We start from the raw sequence: 13,271 nt of genomic DNA, 5'->3' as shown, positions 1-13,271 counted from the left end.
GGAGAGGGGAGTGTACGGTATTTGGTATCAAACCCCCCAAAATGCGAGATTTTAATTAAAATTCACTGTTAAAAGTAGTTTGGAAAAAAAACTCACTCAGAAAGAAATTCTGAATCCACTACAGACAATATTCATGCGAAGTTTCGGCATATTGCTTCCTAAAATTAAATGTCTAAAACGCATAGTACATATTTATAAATCTACTCTAATCTAAGCTAGGAATAAATTAATACTCAATTTTTTCTGAGAACCGACAGTGTCATACCTCTATAAGTGGATTTTTGGAAATCTCTATATCGGACATATTGGAACTACGTGAAGATCTGAGCTTACGCTATTTACTTCTGGCATTAAACTAATTTCATAGGCAATATTTCCATGTAATCTTATAACTCAAAGTTTACAGATATAAGTGTAACACAGAAAGGCACAATATACCTTAGGTCGGGGTGTAAGCCTTAATTAAATTATATTACGCAGAAAGTCTACTACATATAGTACGAACAGTCAGTTTACATACATATGTATAGGCTATATGGGGGTAGTTAGTAAATCGGTTTCACCAATTTCAATCACAAAACTATATAGCAGAAGTTCACTCTGCTAAGATATCAGACAATTTGGCTATATTTACGGTATAAGGCTCACCGGAAGTTTAAAAGTTTGTAAGGTCGATGACCCAGCGAAGGCAAGGTATTCCAAGAAGTGTTGTGCTGCTTACCTGCTGAGATGGGTACTACCATAACTTCCAACTAATAGGGAGCTTAGAAAGGAAACCAAAAAGTTAATTGCTGTAGCGGCCCGCAATGACATTATCGTTGAGTTGTTGGATGAGGGAGATCCCAAAGGAAAATGATGCCCAGTTTAAAGGGTTGCCAATAGGTAGGACTCACTCATTTTATTTATAGTTTGAACAAGAAACCTCTATCATATTATATATTGAGCGATATTTGCGATAGAACTTTAGCCATTGGCTCTTAGATCTGTATATACTTGTCTTTTCTAACAATGAGGTTGAAAAGTTATGTTTCGAAGTCGGTAAATCTTAAATAAGAGAAAACACTATTTGTGAAAAATTTGTATTATGATATTATCGCTATCAAACACCAATTGTCTACATATTATAAAGTTAAAATAATTAGAGCTGAATAGAGAAACCACAATCGCATTGGCCTCAACAACAGCGCCGTTAGTTCTGCTTTCTCCAGACTGAACAAGGAAGCAACGCAAATGGGTCTGGCAGTGAACGAGGACAAGTCGAAATATCTCCTGTCATCAAACAAACAGTCATCGCATTTGCGACTTGGCGTACACGTCACTGTTGACAATCATAACTTCGAAGTCGTTGATAATTTCTTCTAACTTGGAACCAGCGTTAAAACCAACAACAACCTCCGCCTTGAAACACGGAATAATTCTTGCCAACAGGTGCTACTTTGGGCTGACGAGACAACTGAAAAGTAAAGTCCCCTCTTGTCAAACAAAGACCAAATTCTACAAGTCACTCATCATTCCCGTCTTGCGTTACGAGTTTTCTGCGGAAGATTTATATTTCTTTGCCAATGGCAACGGCGAATACCGAGGTCGATGGAACGAGATATATGACAACATTGAAATAGGTTAACGAAGTAAGAAACAACGGCTACGTTGGCTAGGTTATGTCGTCCGAATGAAATATAACACTCAAGCTTTGAAGGATTTCGAAGAGGAAGACCTCCATTGTGTTAGAAAGATCAGGTGGAGAAGGACCTGACTGCGCTTGGTATCTCAAATTGACACCAAGTAGCAAGAAGAAGAAACGACTAGTTCGCTGTTGTTAAGATCTTTCAATAAGTTTCAGTTTCTTTTCACCGCCTCCAAGTGCCAAGGAACACGTGTATCAAGTTCTAGCAAAATATAGAGCTGCTCATTTCGATATAACAGTTCAAATGGGCAGGTTATCTATTTGTTCAAATTGTGTATTGAGCTCATTGAACTCCTTCTTGATCGTTCCTAGCGAACTTGTAATTATCTCTGCATCGGATTTGTTTAGAAAGCTTCCTGACTAAGCCAAATCGTCCGCTTTTTCGTTGCCGTGACCGGGTACACAAATTATGGGCAAGTGGAGTTAACCTGACAGTGAGCTTAAAGACTTTCTATATTTGTTTACTAAGCTTGAATATATCCTGTGCAACGTTAAGGCTAGTAGTGTAGTAGTGTCACCTGGCTTTCTGTATACCCCCGCAGTTGTTCAGTGTAATACTACAAGTCTTCTCTATGCCTATAACTTCCGCTGTGAAAATGCTTACTGAGGTTCTTCTTCTTCTAACTGAGTCTGGTTGACGAAAATATAGAGAGATATCAATATCCTGGGAGTATATCCACGTCCCTGCCCCACAACTCATTTTGGACCCGTCCGTATGCTATAGATTGAAGTAGTATCCTCCTCACCGACTAAACCTCTTCTCCATTCAAGTTCATGAGTGCTCAGTTACTTACATATACATATACATATATCGATGTTGCAATTTGCATAAGAATACCTTAATGTGTAAACCTTTTAGTTTTTGTCAATTTCTGCATAAACAGTGTTATCAAATTCCAGACCAAACTAGAAAAATTCTGCAAATTCGCTATACGGAAAAATGCATAACGGCATAAGTAGCGTGTAAGGATCAACAAACAAAACCATTTGAAGTGCATTACAGTTATTTGTTCGGCACAATCCATCAACCCTTTAACCCCTAAGAGCTGAACTCATCACTATGGCTCACTATGGCCGACACGAAGCCAACAATTGCGGCATACTTGCATACTTGCAACATCTGCTCTGATTCCTGTCTCATCGTTTATGCGCCCAAGGCGAGCATGTTGATGGCTGCCTGCGAACCCAACGCCGAAACCACCTGCCGCCCCTCCTGCTCATACACCCGATCACCCTAAAAGTGGCAATCCTTTGCGCCTTAGGCCATGTGCGGCCAGTTCACCGCTCAATGCATGCTTGCAATAGATGTAATTTGGTAACCGCACACATGCTTCCAGCTGCACACCTACATACATACATACATGCATATGTGTGTGTCACACATGTAACCGGCAAACGGGGTTCATGGTTGGCTTCCACCACGCAAACCAACAATTGAAACGTCGAACATGCATGCGCTAGCAGCACTTGCAACGCTCAGTCACTTTTTAGCCTCGGCGTCTCGCGCTGCCCCGTCACCTAGCACAGCTGCCGCAAACTTGCTGCTCGTTTTTGCGTCAGCGTTGCGAGAAACTTTTTCAAAAAGTCCAATTCGTGAAAAAGTTGTATCCGCTTTTGGCTTTTAGCGTTTCCGCAAGCCAAACACACAATCACACCAACACACACGCATATGAATGCTACTACTCATAAGGTTGTATGAGCATGTTTGCACTGTTACACGTGTGTGCGTGTGTATGTGTGCAGTTGTAATTGATAATGGAAATTACCGAAATTTTTTAATGGTGCATTGCCGTTGCTGATGCGTTAAATTTGGGGTTTTTCTTTTCGAATCGCCGCAAAAAGTTATTTGCCAAATGGTTGCTTAAACACAGCTATACTCGCATATGTATGTGTGTGCTTGCGCATTAGCGGCTAGATAAGCAAGACCTACAGTAATGTTAGTAAGCATGCAGCAGTCGTCAACTGGTTTCATTTGGATGCATATGAAATGAGCTCCAACAATGCTGAGGTGATTCATAAAAGAAGTGCTTATTTGAAAAGCAAGAAGCGTAAACGAGATTCGGTTTAGAAAGAATTTAAAACAAGAAGAAAAAAGTTAGACTCGCTTTATTGTTGTTGTTGTTGTTGTAACGGGCCCCTGATCACCGTTAAAATGGTAAGGATTAGCTAAATTGTCATCGACGTCATCCCACGGTAGGCCCAAGAAGCCTACCTTTTCGACGGGGTTAGTCCAAAAGGAGAAGGGTGTCAGATGAGTGGGGTTAGGGGGCATGTAAAGAGGCGGCCTGTGTCATGCGGATACTCATTGCACCCAGGACATATATTAGATATGTCGGGGTCTATCCTGCATAAGTGGGAATTTAAGCTGCTACAGTATCAAGAACGAAGCTACGCAAAGGACACTCTCGTTTCTTGCGGCAACTCGAGCTATTCGTCTCCAGTAGGCAGTGTTTTCAATCCATGTACACCATTCACTAAAAGGGTAGATGGCTCCACTGTGAGTAGCGCGGTCAGTGCTTCTCGGAAGTTAATTGCGTCCGAAGTCTGGTCGGCGTATTGTTTGATGTCATTGTTGTAGTTTAAGAATGATCTCTTGATGCTCCTAGAAGGCGGTTCACCACCAAGCTTGTGACTGTAGAGATCATTTCTGCGAAAGCACCCTTGCAGGAACTGCTTGGAGTGGAGTTCATTATACCCCTTAACTGGGAGCATACGGACCTCACCATGTAGATGTTCAATAGAAGACGACAAGATACATCCTTTCGTAGTACGGTATGCATTATTCTGACAAGTCTGAAGCTTCCTCGTCTGCGTTTCACTGCATCTAGGCGACCATATTGGTGTGGTGTAGTTAAGGTTCGTTTTATTCGGATCTTTCAGTTTGTATGGCAGCTAAATGTTATAATGGTCCGATATGTATAGTTTCTTCGGAGAAGAATGTAGCTCGTCAAGTAAAAAAACTTACTAAACATGCACTTGATGCCGATCGTTCAATTTGTATGGTAGCCTTATGGTTCCGACAAATGGAGTTGGAAACAAAGAGTGAGGGCATGCGGAAGACTTGAAAATATTATTTAACAGTCTTGTAAGAGTCAAATTGTGCACCTGCAGACATAGCAGGTAGCTACCTTGTGGCAAAAGCTGCTATTGACCTTAAGCAAGCTGAGACTGCGGGCAGAGACACACTGAAATTATCCACTACTTCGATTGCATTCCTTACATCACATCGCGGAAGCTGTCTCTTGCGGTACCAGGTTGGATGGATTTAGTGGCAGGGCGAAGCCCTTAGGAGTTAAAGTTTAAGAGGAAGTACAGGAAGCTTTTTTCCAAATGGATCGAAGTTACATGGAAGGATAGAAGGTGCAGGCTTCTGTCGGAAACTGTCCATCAACGCTAGTTTCAGTCTACCAGATCACAGCAATGGCTTTCAAGCGATTTTGCATCAACCATTGAACCTAATCTAACCTAACCTAGGCGTCAAATTCGAAGTGAACAGTTCTGTGGTATATTTGAGAAACAGCTAAAGGACGGCAGCGGCCAATTTTAAACGGGAAATTTACTTAAGTGAAACATTTTACTTTTTATCATCTGCACTACTCAGTACTCCAACCAATTTAAAAAAATCAAACCCAAACCAAGTTAACCTGCTGGGTGTATACATATAGAACATGTGTCTACATGAAAACAGTTGCAGTGAAATGCGCTCCACGTAGTTTTGATGCGATTGAAGCAGCATGTTTTTTACTACATACTTTGTCCATCTTTTCTTTATTTTTTTTTTATTCCATTAGATAAGTTGAGAGATTTTTATTGAAAAAGTTTTAAATGCGAATTATTGCATAAAGCTCTGTTTTCCCGGCATTCAGCATGGTGGAGTGGCAGGGGTGTGGGTTTTATGCTGTCTCAATTACACGGATATTTAATGCTTTCACGATTACAACTGACTTTCAATTATACAAGGGTAAATATTTATGGTTGGAAAACGCATATTTTAAATGTTGGAATTTAAAATTTTTATGGTAGACGCCAATACTCAGTACATGTTTTAATTATTATAAAAGGAAACCATGGCAAAACTACTATGGAAAGCGTTTAGCATAGAGATATTTTTAGTTTTGTACGGAGGATTCATAAAAGGTTGAGATGAAAGATTAACTAAAGCGACTGAAATGTCAAGAAGAAGCAGTGTTGTTTCCCTGAGGAGCTGTACGTGGTTATGCTCGTATATGCCAGTGAAGTTTTCTCCCGAAATGCTCAATATAGTTTACGGGTACCGTCTGTTGTTAACTCTCTTAGTTACTTGATTTAAACTGGATCGTTACTAGTTTAGAACTCACAACGAATACCAGAAAAACCGCAACATAACCATACGAGAAACCAACTGACCAGGAGAACTAGGCAGGGGTCTAGAAAAACTATTAATGAATTGACTTGACGAAACGTCAAAACTTCACCACTTTTAAGGTTTCAATTTGATAGTTCTCTCAAAAATCATTCATCGATCTGGATTCAAAACAATACACCAACACCCACGAAATGTCTGAACAACGGGCAAACTGTGGAAGTCGGAAAGTCCAACAATATAGAAACTTTTCGATTGTCAATTGGGTAAATACTGTACAAAAGTCGTTTGAAAGCATCTAAATTAGGCTAAATACAAAAAGAAGCTCGTTGTATGGGTGTTACTCGAGTTAAGGCAGAAAAACCTCTTGGCTCGGATCTCTGCTGCAACGCAATAAAATCAAACCATTTCTGAAACGAAACTAGTGATGAGAAGTGAGTCACTTAAGGCAACTTTAAGCGACAAGTGGCTGTGGTCGAATCGAGATGCGCCGACTTAAACGGTGGATAGGCAAGGATTGACGGGTCTAGAATGTTTTTCTACGTGTTTGATGGCATTGGCAGAGAATCACTTACTGTGAAAAGACTCGGACTAATACTGGCAACAGTTTGACCAATCAAAAGAAATAATCATCTACAAGTCGAGCTCCAACTACCTAACTCTTAATTCGGATTAATACTGGCAACAATTAGACCATTCAAAAGAAGCAATCGTCCTGATGAGGCGAGCTTTGGCTAATACAAGAGAAATTGCCTGGCCAAAAGCTCCGAGATCTTTATTGTGTAGCCACCTTCTAACCCAGATCTACCACCAAATGACTGCTACCAGTTCCTGTCTATGGTGACTGGTTTTGCTGATGCAAAATGCGGCTCAAGAGCAGCTTGTGAAAATCAGCTATGACAGTTTGGTTGCCGAAAGGGACGAGGGTTTCTTGAAAGTGGTTTCTGAAATTACCAACAAAATGGCAAAAAGCTATCAAAAACACAGTTCTGTTATGAGCTAAATCGAATCATTATAACTATGCTAAATAAACCCTTAATTTTATGGCAAAAATATGGGTTTCTTTAAACTTGATCCTTCGTTATTTCGATAAAAAGTAACAGTTTATATATATTTACATATTTTTTTTTAACTAAACACAATTTAAATGCTTGCGAACAAGTAAATAATTTTTCACCACACTTACAGTCAAGTGCAATTAAATTGAAATCCATCATCTTACTCCGAAATACTATTTAGTCAAGTGCGTTTGGGTAATTAATGAAATGCGCGTTTTCAATGTGAGATAGCCCAAGTGCTGTGAACTGCGTAAAATCCATGCAACAAAAATGCGAAAATTAGCAACAACCCAAAAACAAAAAGCACTAAAAAGCATAAAAATAGACCCGAATTCACCGGTAGACAAGCGACTGCGACTGCGACTATTTTACGCGCCCAATTACTTGCAACGAGACACACACTCGTGTGGTGTTTGCTGCGTACATGTAAATATGTATGTACTAAAGACTTTTAGGTAGATTTACATGTGCTAAAAAGCGCAATAAGAAAAAATGTTAACTGCGGCTGCAGCGAGGCCATAATACCCTTTACGAAGAAAAATTACTTATATAATTATACAAAAAAATTATTTTGTGCGTTTGGTTTATATGGCAGCTGGGTGCTATAGTGTTCCGATCTGAGCGATTTATTCACAGATTATATAGTGGCCTTGGAATATAATTCGTGTCAAATTTAGTCAGGATATCTCTCCAAATGAAAAAGCTTTCCATACAAGCAGTTGAATTTGGTAGGCCAGTTTGTATGACAGCTATATGCTATAGTGAACCGATCTCAACAATTTCTTCGGAGATGATACGTTTCTTTTAGAGAATAATCTATGCCTAGTGTCATGAAGATATTCTGTCAAATAAAAATGTTTTCATATAAGCAATTGGTTTTGATGGGTTAGTTTGTATGGCAGCTATATGCTATAGTAACTCGAACTGAACAATTTCTACGGAGATTGTGGTATTGCTTTGGAAAATTGTGCATGCCAAATTTAGTCACGATATCTCTTCAAATGAAAAAGTTTTGCATACGAGCAGTTGATACGGATTGTTCAGTTCGTATGACAGCTATATGCTATAGTGAACCGCTCTCAACAATTTCTTCGGAGATGATAATTTTCTTTTCGAGCATAATCTATGCCTAGTTTCATGGAGATATCTTGTCAAATATAAAAGTTTTCTATACAAAGACTTGATTTTGATGGGTCAGTTTGTATGATAGCTATATCTTATAGTAACTCGATCTGAACAATTTGTACGGAGATTGTGGTATTGCCTTGGAAAATTGTGCATGTCAAATTTAGTCACAATATCTCTTCAAATAAAAAAGTTTTCCACACAAGCCTTTATTTCGGATCGTTCAGTTTGTATGGGAGCTATATGTTGTAGTGGTCCGATCTGAACGATTTATTTTGAGATTATATCTTCATCTTGAGGAAAAATCTATGCCAAATTTCATGAAGATATCTTGTCAAATAAAAAGGTTTTCATATAAGCACTTGGTTTTGATCGGTCAGTTTGTATGGCAGCTATATGCTATAGTAGCTCGATCTGAGCAATTTCTACGGAGATTGTGATGTTGCTTTAAAACATAATCTGTGCCAAATTTGGTCACAATATCTCTTCAAATAAAAAAGTTTTCCTTATAAGGACTAATTTCGGATCGTTCAATTTGTATGGCAGCTATATACTATAGTGATCCCATCTCAACAATTTCTTCGGAGGTTTTATATTATTTTTAGAGAATAATCCATGCCAAAATTGATGAAGATATTTTGTCAAATAAAAAAGTTTTCCATACAGGCTCTGGATTTCGATCGTTCAGTTTGTATGGCAGCTATATGCTATAGTGATTCGATATCAGCGATTCTGACAAATGAGAAGCTTCTTGGTGAGAAAGGCAAGATTGCAAAATTTCAGGTCGGTATCTCAAATAAAATGTCTAATTGGAGTATACACATACAGACAGATGGTGGATAAATCGCCTAATCGATTCATCACGCTGGTCATTTATATGTGTATGTATGTATGTATATATGTATATAATATTATATATAGGATCTCAGATGTTTCCTTATAGATGTTACAAGCTTCGGTGCCAACTTAACGTGCCCGTTGTGGGTATAAAACCTATAACAGACATTGAACCAATGAAGATGACTGGTACTAAAGGGATCACGCCGTGAACTCACATATTCCAACAACACTCTTAAGAGGTAAATAGGATATATTTATATATATATGATACCTGTTTGTAATTACTTGTGAACATATTCGGACATTTTTTTATCTCTTTGTACATATATTTGCCTATATTTTTGTATATATGAAGCTGTTTATGAGCAATTAAAGCATATACACCCTCCTATGTGCTACATATGTACATACATACATATATACAAACATAGCGCACATCCACCTGTGGCTGCCGCAACTTACAACTAATTAACCTCAATTACGTTGTCACACATGCAACACTTGCCACAAGTAAATGACAATTGTGGCAATTGGCGGAACGACACATTGCATTTGTGCCCCAACAAACAGCAAACGCTTATAACAGCAGAAACAACGACAATTAACAACACTGGCCAACAACAACACTAAAGATACACTAACGTTAGGCTAACGGTACACTAACAGTTATATTACTGTACACTTTAGTGAGTGGTGATAAACGACAAGCGTTTAACCACACACATACACGAACAAGGACACTTTGCAGCGAACACCTTCAAACCAGGCAACTGCCGACCCACAACGAATAAATATATGTATGTACATGTGTCCTTCTAGCGTTGAGTTTAATGAGCGAGGCTTAGCGACGTAGTCACACACAAAGACCACACATACAACGCGTTTTAAGTAGTTGCACTAATGAATGGCGATTTTAACGGTTCACCGGTGGCAAGTGCTGGGCTCACAGGCGTCTAAAACAACTTGACGAGCAGCTTAATGTGATTTCTTGTACTTCAACGTTTTCGCATTGATTTCGCTGTAGCGCTTTCTTGCTTTCTTTTTCGGTTGTCAACAATTTTGGCGACCGTGCGTCAAACGTCACTCTTCTGGGTAGGTGACACAGATTCCCCGACACACTGATGACGGCGCGCCCAAAATGTAATACCCGCACAACACACACACAAACACTACACGATAGACGACGCAACACTATTTCACACTTTACCACGTTCTAGGCTTTTTCCGTAGGCACAAATTTTAATTAATACACAAAACCGTAAATTAGTTGAGTTTTAAGTTCGCGAAACTTCGATTGACAGCTGCTGCCAAGCAATGTGGTCGCGTTAGAGCGGAAATCCACGAAACACGTTAAACACACTTCCGATACGACTTCGACTGCCGCAACTATGAGACTACGATACAATGCGGCTAAGCGATAGCAGAGCACAATACCGTTTGGTCAATGCGACGAGGTGGCAGCAACAATACGACGCACTCGGTCTGACTCTTCGACTGTATTTGTCGAGTGACGAATGTCGAGTGTGTATAATACGCGCTAAGGGAAAACGTGCGACCAGTTGCTGTGAGCGGCACGTTGCATCTGTTTGCGTTCGAAATCTTTTTGATTTCTGCTCCTCGACGACAACGACAATGACGACGGCTACGACGACACCGACACCGACATCGACCACGGCAACGACAGCTACAGCGCGCCCCTTTGACAGCGGCAGCGTAGCGGCGACAACCACTACGACGTCGATGACGCCGGCAACGAATACAAACAAAACACACAAAACAAAAACACCAACAAGCGATTAGAGCACGCATCCATCCAGTCAGCAGCTGACGGCGCTAGCAAGTACAGTGGCCTGTGTTCTTCTAATATTGCGAAATGTGTAGTGATATAAAGAGCGCTTACACAGCTCGTTGTAAGTATTAAAAGAACTGTTCAATACTTTTTTGGGAAGCTGAAAGAGTACCGACAAAGTAAGTGGATGACTTCGTGTGGAGAAGAATGCACTGCTAATTAGAGTAAACTTAGTCTTTTATATTCGAAACACACTGTATTTTTTATTTAGAACACTAAGAAGGTATTTACGAGGTTTGACACAAAGAATTCGTTCCACCGGGAAAACTGTGAATCAAGCCTACTATTGCCAAGTACTCGAAAGATTGCGAAAACGAGTCAACAGGGTGCGCCCAGACATCGCTCGTAACTGGATCCTTCATCACGCCAACGCGCCGTGCCACACAGCCTTCAGCGTGTCCCAGTATTTGGCCTATAAAGGGATCGCCGTGTTGCAACAGCCGCCTTATTCGACCGACATGTCACCCTGTGACTTTTTTTGTTTCCTAAAACAAAATCGGTGTTCAAAGGAACCCATTTTGAGTCCATTACACACATCCAAGCGGCCGTGACGAGGGTACTCGCGAAGCGTTCCAGAAATGTTACGAAGCATGGAAAACGTACTCGAATCGCTGTATAGCTGCCCAAGGGGCCTACTTTGAAGGGGTTGGCAGTGTTGTAGAATAATTTTCAAATATACGGTGTTTATGGAATCAGTCTCATTGCTTAATTGTCATACCTCGTAGTCTACAAATTAAAAAAAAAAACTGATTTTATTTTCATATTTTCAAAGGTTACATATTCAAGATTATTTCTACAAAAGGACTTTTCAAAATTCAAACTAAATATTTTCGGAAATATTAAGAGTGATCCATTTCGAGGTTAGCTCTTATTTTTTTAAGAAAAAACACAGAAACTTCAAATTTGATAGGGAATGTTTATTATCATTTGAAAGAACATTCTTTTTCATTTCTTTTTTGGAGATTATCTCTTTCAAATGTTGGCCGCGGATACGTTTCAAATGGTCCATCCGTTGAGTCCGATTTTTACTGACTGGTTCGAGCATTTCGACTGGTAACTGCAGAATGAAAAGCATGATGTTTCGCTCCAAGGCCTGAATCGTAGCATAAACCACATAAACTTTAGACTTTACATATACCCCCAGCAAAAGAACCTAACGGTGTGATATCATACGATTTTAGTGGACAATCAACCGGCCCAAAACGTGAAATTATCTGCTCACCGAAGTGTTCTCTCAATAAATCCATTGATTGACGTTACATGTGGGAAGTGGCGCCGTCTTGGTGAAACCAAATGTCACCGAGACCCCGAGCTTCAATTTCAGTCATCAAATAGTCGGTTATCATGGCGCATTAACGATCACCATTTACGGTTTTGTTCTCACTGGCATCATTTTTGAAGAAATATTGAACGATGATTCCACTGGCCCACAAATACACCAAACCGTTTTTTTTCTGGATTATGGCAGCTCTTGAATGCGGAAATTTTGCTTGTTTACTTACCCATTGAGCCCGAAATGGGACTCAGCGCTGAACAAAATTTGCCTCGAAAAGTCGGATCTTCTTGGAATTCTTTCAATTTAAGATCTCGCCATTCCTTACGTCAGTTCGAGTTGCTGCGAATGGGGCCGAATCCATCGAGAAATCTTCACTTAGAGTATATATATATAAGGAAATAAGCAGTGTCAAGTTTGAGCTCCTAAAATTTAGTTTAGCTTTGCTAAGTGTAAGTAGTTCGGAGGACCTCTTTCGGTGCACTTAAGCCAGAAGTCTCTCCCAGTTCACAAGTTCTGATGATTGACCACCGCTTGCCGAGCACACTGTCGGTGTATAGGTTTACCGCTAAAGCGCAAGAGGACATCGGTAAACTGACTTGCTTCCACTTGGTTGAAATTGGAGTATAAGTGCCGGGCATCCATACACGTCTAATATGAAAAAAGTTTGAAGCTATTGTTTATGTGGTCATACACTCTTTGACTAGTTTTGAGTTCCCAGCCTGCGAGCTCAATGAAAATATAGCCGCTCGACTATCGGAGTGAATGCACAACTCTGTAAGAGGGACTGCACTTCGGACCAGTATATCTTTCTCTACTTTGATGACAACTACCTCCGCCTGAAAGGCGCTACAGCTCGAAAGACATTGGAAGTCTGTCCTTCTTTCCTTTTTAACTTCGATTTATCTGAGAAGAAGCTCACAGTATTCCTTTTCCAACAGACAATGAATCGATCGATATTCCACCAAATAGGATTGAAACATATTAAAGAGTGAAACTACTTTTGGATCTTCAAAATAAAATTTCGAAATTCGAATTACCTCAAAGTTTACCGCCATTTCGGTGTATGACTAACTAGGGTAGTTTAGTAAGAAAAAATT

At 39.9% G+C, this 13,271-nt stretch overlaps 1 protein-coding gene across 2 annotated transcripts in view; it reads right to left on the bottom strand.

The window, feature by feature from the left end:
- Positions 1 to 10,616, bottom strand: part of LOC105224717 (uncharacterized) — a 62,148-nt gene extending 51,532 nt beyond the window's left edge. Inside the window, exon 1 of one of the 2 annotated variants that reach the window (XM_019989700.3) lies at positions 10,044 to 10,616. The gene's annotated coding sequence lies outside the window, so the exon portion shown is untranslated. The remainder of the gene's footprint in view (positions 1 to 10,043) is intronic. The other variant, XM_019989701.3, reaches the window with a different exon arrangement.
- Between the last annotated feature and the right edge of the window lie 2,655 nt (positions 10,617 to 13,271).

Source organism: Bactrocera dorsalis, chromosome 3 (genome assembly GCF_023373825.1).
Source record: "Bactrocera dorsalis isolate Fly_Bdor chromosome 3, ASM2337382v1, whole genome shotgun sequence".
Taxonomy (NCBI): domain Eukaryota; kingdom Metazoa; phylum Arthropoda; class Insecta; order Diptera; family Tephritidae; genus Bactrocera; species Bactrocera dorsalis.
This window is presented reverse-complemented; position numbering and strand designations above follow the sequence as displayed.